This window comes from Callithrix jacchus, chromosome 12 (assembly GCF_049354715.1).
Source record: "Callithrix jacchus isolate 240 chromosome 12, calJac240_pri, whole genome shotgun sequence".
Lineage (NCBI taxonomy): Eukaryota > Metazoa > Chordata > Mammalia > Primates > Cebidae > Callithrix > Callithrix jacchus.
Genome location: NC_133513.1, coordinates 36773781 through 36779969, shown reverse-complemented (window position 1 = coordinate 36779969; position 6189 = coordinate 36773781).

Below are 6189 nucleotides of genomic sequence, written 5' to 3'. Positions count from 1 at the left end.
TTCACAACTTACATAGACAGAAAGTGTTTTTCAAATTGATTACCATAACTGTCTCCTAATTACTAATTCTGCCTCTAGGCTCAGGCATAGCCAGTCCTTCCTCTCCAAAAAAAAAAAAAGAACTACCAGAGTGACAGGCCTGAGCCGTACCCACACCCTCTGATTCATAACTTGCCATAAAAACCACCTGGGGGAGTGTCAACCACGCTGCCAGGCAAGGCTGAGTGCTGAGAAGTGAGGGCCACTCACTCCGACCCCAGTATCACAGTCAGTCCCCTGTTTTCCACTTCAAATTCCAGACACGGTCCTGTGACTGCGGGTGGGGGATGGGCGCAATCTTTCATTTCATTTGTGAGTTGGGAGTATTGAGATTAAAAAGCTACTAAACTCAAAATGTGGGCCAGGATGTCAACATGTAATACCTGGATGCTTCGGGCCTCTGTGGACTTGAAGTATCATCAAGACACATCACTTCTGTGGCCAACCTCGGGTCAGCAGTTAGCCCTATCTTCATAAATTGCCTCCCCCAAAACACAATATTTCTGTACCTTCATAGCTCTGTTTGTCCTCCATAAATCAACCCTAGGCCTGTTTAATTATCCCTCGGCAATTTTAAACAACATTTTTAATGAGACAGAGAATACATGAGGGCTAGCAAACAGGGCTTAAGGGTCTGTCGTGGGTCACTTTGTGTATATTTTTCAAAGCCAGGCGTTCCCGAGATAAGTCACATCTCACCCGGATCTCGAGGCTTGGCCAATGGGCGTTTGCACTGTGTGACCAGGGAGACTCGACCATTAGCAGGCTGCTTTCTGTCAATGGCCTTGAAGTGTGTTCATTATTATAAACACACATGATAAATGAGTGTTGTGGTTATGTGAGGAATTTGGTCACCTTGGCTCTGACTGTGAAAGTAGCAGAGCTATGGAGGAACTGAACAAAGGCCATGCACTGAAGCCCAGGCAGCTGGTGTTTGAGCTTCATTAACATGGAGATTCATAAATCTCTCCCCCTGGTTTCCAGGTCAACAGGATTGCCGGGTGGAAGAGTCCCAAGCCCTCTCAGTTATGGGAAACATCCCTGTGACTCTGTGGGAAGGTAGGCCTGGCCCCGATGTGCCACAGCCAGCAGGATACTCTTGAGGGAGTGGCCCAGGGGGTCCCATCCTCCAATGGACCTGGGCTGGGGTATAACACTCAGCTGGGCTGCAGGAGGGGCAGAGCATTTGTTGCTGGGCTGTGTCTGTGCAGTGCTGGTGCTGGAGGCCCCACACAGACCCAAGCACCAGCCCTGCCACCCAGCTGAGTGACCAGCCCACAATCCCAGAGATGGCAAGGGCAGGCAGGGAGGGGGAGAGTGAAGGGGAAGCAGCAACTGGGCACCAGGCCCTGGAGGTGCTGAAAGACTGGGTGGTCACTAGAAAGGCACAGGGAGCAGATTCTTGAGGGCCTATCTGGAAATATTTATTTTTCTTTTTTTGAACATTCTTAGGACCACAGAAATGGGAGCAATTTCAAGAGGGCAGACAGACTCTGCCCCCTGCCCCATCAACACCCACAGCCATGACTGCCTTTCCTCCTCCTCCCTATCCTCCTTTGTCCATCTCACCACAAGCCTGGATGCCGTGCTGAGCCCTGCATATAAAGTGTCTCATTCAACCATCATAACAACCCCATTCTACAGAGGAAGACACTGATGCATTGGGATTATGAACAACATGCCCAGAGATACCCTATTTCTCTGCAGAGCTGGCTCCAGCCCCAGTCCAGGCCTGTTACAGAGCACAGTCTCACTGCGTCTAGGGCAGGACGGTGGCGTGAAGAACATGAGATTCAAAACTTCAGAGTACGTCGTTCTGCCTCAGCCAAGCTCTCTGATCTGGAACCACAAGAGGTTGTTTCTAATTGAGAAGGTGCTCATGCCTATAATCCCAGCACTTTGGGAGGCCAAGGTGGGTGGATCACGAGGTCAAGAGATCGAGACCATCCTGGTCAACATGGTGAATCCCCGTCTCTACTAAAAATGCAAAAATTAGCTCGGCGTGGTGGCGTTCGCCTGTAGTCCCAGCTACTTAGGAGGTTGAGGCAGGAGAATTGCTTGAACCCAGGAGGCGGAGGTTGTGGTGAGCCGAGATCGCACCATTGCACTCCAGCCTGGGTAACAAGAGCAAAACTCCGTCTCATAAAAAAAAAAGAGAAGGTGCAGCAGAGCAGATAGGGAGCTGGACTCTCAAATCCAGTGCAGTTACAGTTTCTCAGTCACACGACCTCAGACACTCACAAGCTGGAAGGAGGTTACAGAGGTCGCTGAGGCACAGCCCTTACAGGAGAGGCGGGTGACATGGACACTCGGGAAGTTGGCTGTTATCAGTCATTATTCCTTGACACCCACTCTGCCTGTTTGTTCCTTCACACTTCTTGCAAGAAAACTGTGAAGAGATTGGGATTCTTGCCAATTTATGGTCATTACTGATGATATCACAACTGTCCACTCAGGGCCCAAGGACCCCGAGACAAGTTAGAACCCTGCACAGGAATCCAGGAAGTTGATACTTTAATCTTTAATGCTAGGGGTTTCTTGCCAAGCTAAACAACCCCTATCGGCCCCATAGTATGTTAACATTTTGGGAAAGAGTTTATGAACTGCCCTAATCCATTTTTAGTAAAGCCCATTACCTCTGAATATAGAGTCAAGCTTCCAATTAAAGCTCTCCATTAGAGAATAAAAGTTATTTGCCAAACCAGAAGAGAAAAAAGATCATTTTTCATAATTTCGGAGTTTATCCTCCTGAAACCAGCAGTGTCCTCCCAGCCCTCCGGCAAATGATCCACTCGTTCAATGTTTCAGAGCATCACAAAACAGAGAACCTTCTGGGAATCTGGACAACACAGTGCCTCCCCCCAAGGGATCTCAGGCAGTCACTAGGGCTTGCACGCACACATATGCATGCATACACACACTCACACGGTTACTCTAGGATCCCAACATCTATAGTCATGGAGGTCCAGTGGTTTCAGGAATAAAAATAAATCCCAAGTTCTTCCACTTTGGAAGCTCATAGAAGGCAGGCTCTATAGGAGAAGCTATTTCCACTGGGTCCTCAAGTTTGTGTGCGGTTTTGCTGGATAGAAATGGATGGGCAAAGACACAGAGGTTGAGAAGTGGGTGGGATCTCAGTGATGCTGAGGGCCCAGGAATATCTGTGTCTGGAGATGGCAGGCAGGAGTGCAGAGATGGTGCTAGAAAGCTTGCTAGGCCTTTATTATGATGGGTGTATTTTACTTCTCACAGGTCTCTGCAAAACCTCCAGCTCCTGCCTTCCTGAGCCTTCGGAATCCAGAACTGTATGGGAGCCATAGACAGAGGGCCAGGGCAGGAGGCCTCCCTGGTCACTGAGCCCAGGGTTGGGCCACACGCCGTGCTTCTCAGCACCCATGGTTGTGTCACTCTCATTGGTGGTGCTGGCTTTAGGAGGATGATGAGGACTCTTTCTGACTCCCCTCGTCAAGGTGCCCATATTCTTTGAGCCATCTCCTTTCCTGGGCTTCCCCCTGGCCTCCCAATTTTAGGATGGTGGGACTATCTGATAAGCTAAGCTTTCGAGGGCAGCCCAGGAGGGAAGGCAGCGCATGGCTGCACGGAACCTTGCCTGGAGATGCAGATGAAGACACACAGCCACACGGCTTCCCTTCACTCAGGTCTTTCCAATAGAGAAACTATTCATGGAAGCCCCTAGGCCTGTGCACGAGGACAAAGCAACAGAGAAATAACATTCAGTTCTAGGATGCCTGAAGTCCACTTAAGAACAAGGGGACATTTATTAGCCAAGCAGCTGGGAGCCTTCAGGGACATTGTTGGTGTTTTCCTGCTGCCGGCTCCCTGACCAGGTTGGAGCCCAGAGCACCATGCCAAGTTCTTGACGGCAGACCCTGCAGGCTGCTGAGTAATCTGAGGAGGGTGAGATTCCTCCACTGACAGCTCTCAGCTGGACAGTGAGCACCCATGACCTGGGAGAAGGAGCCCAAGGCTCTGCCCCTCATAAATTATTACATGGCCACCTTGTGGCTCAGAGTGCCCTACCTACAATATGAAAATGACATAATGTTGAATGATTTATTTATGTCTTTAACAATCATCTACTGAGCACACATGGCCATGTGGTTACTCCCCTTGAGCTCACAATCTAACCTGGCCATCATGGTGAAATCCTTTATCTACTAAAAATAGAAAAATTTGCTGTGTGTGGTGGCACACGCCTATAATCCCAGCTACTTGGGAGGCTGAGGCAGGAGATCACTTGAACCCGTGAGGGGGAGATTGCAGTGAGCCAAGGCGGTGCCACTGCACTCCAGCCTGGACAACAGAGCAAGACTTCGTCTCAAAAATAAATAAATAAACAAAAGTCATTAGTGCAGTCTAGTGCGCACAGTACCAGCATGTCCGCCCAACAAGCATTGTAACAAAGGGATACGGGATTCCCTTCAGGCAAGCAGGGACATAGAGAGAGAAGCTGGGTAAGCCCCCTCAGTGAGGCAATGCTCTAGATGTCTGGGCAGGAGTCTGCCAGGCAGATGTCTGCAGACTAACTCCAGCAGCAGGAACACCTATTCCATTGTCCAGACTCTGAACACTGGAGAGGGAAAGGGGATGCTGTTACTAATGATAATCAAATGAGAGGCATAAACCAGTGCTGTCCCCAGACATGTGGGACACGTGTTCACCCTGTGTCTAGACAGAGTGTGCACAGGCATTGGAGGCATGAACAGAGCTATTGAATGTGGGCTGCTAGTAACAAAAACCCTTGCTCAGCTTGTATAACTCGAGTCCAAGTCAGCCTCCAGGTGAGGTGCCATTCAGCAGCTTAACGCTTCCACCAGGGACCCAGCTGCCTTCTCCCCATGTGTTTCACTGTCCTCACCATCAGCTGTAGCCCCAGTGGTCTCAGGGCAGCCAGCGCCAACAGGGTTACAGGTTCCGTTATTCACACCAGCAAGACAGAGAGGAAGTCATCTTCCCTTCAGCCTGTCTCTCCATGCCTGGTCAATTACACCGGAGATGCTGTGGGCAGAGACGAAGGCAAGTCACCCTCCTCCTGGGAGCTGGGCTGGGAGTAATGGGACATGAGGAGAGAGGAGGAGAGCAGCACAGGGTGGGTTGTCAGTGGTGCCAACAACCAGGACAATTCCAGATTCCCAGAGCTGCAAGAGGGAGAGAGATTGTAGCAGAAGGTGGAGAACATCAGAGTGTGGGGGGAGGGAGCAGATTCTGAATGGTCCTGTCTGCTTTTAATGGAAAGTCAGGTTGAATTTAAGCTTTGCACTTTTGGAGAACTGACCCTTGGAATAACATGGAGGGTGGACTAGCAAAGGACACATGATAGGCAGGGAATCAACAGTCACGCTACAGCAAAACTCGGGTGAAGGGTGGTATGGCAGGAACGTGGGAAGCCAGAGGAGGGCGAATGGAGAAATATTCACCTACTTCCCATATCCAAAAAACTGCATGAGGGCTTCAAGGATGATCTGTTGATTTCTGAATCAGGTAGCTGGCTGAACACGTCCATTAACAAAGTTATAGAATTCAGATCAATAAGCACATATCTTTGATGTGAGAGGCTACAGACTGGATGGATATTGAGTTTGAGGCAAGTTGAGCTTGAAGTACATTGGAGTATGTGCAGGGACTGAGCTAGACTTTGGGAGTGATTTGGAGCTGAGAACATTCTCCTGGGAGCCATTGTCTTGCAGAGGGCAGCTAGAATATGTGGCTAGGGGATGAGGATGGCTGTTGGGGACCATTGGCCTTTGAAGCTGACTTTGTCTTCTTGACCATGTTGGGAACAGGCTCGTCAACTAAGACTGAGGCAGAATGATTAATGCCATGAGTATTTCCCTAAAAGGTCTGAAATGGCCTTTTAGGGAGTTGGGAGAAGGAGCTTCCTCACAGTAGGACCCTATAAGAGCAGTAAATCAACCAACTTCAGACAGAACCTTCTGGGGTCCTGTTTATCATCCCTGGACTGAGGGCTGTGCATCGAGGCTGACTGCTTTCTGCTCTGGATCCCAGATCTTGATGAATGAACATTTTCTGGGCATCTGCTTCTTTGCACCGTGAGGAGGTTCGAGTGAGGATCTATCTTTCCCCACCTCACTGCCCCTGCAGTAAGCAGGTGACTGTTTATACGGTGGG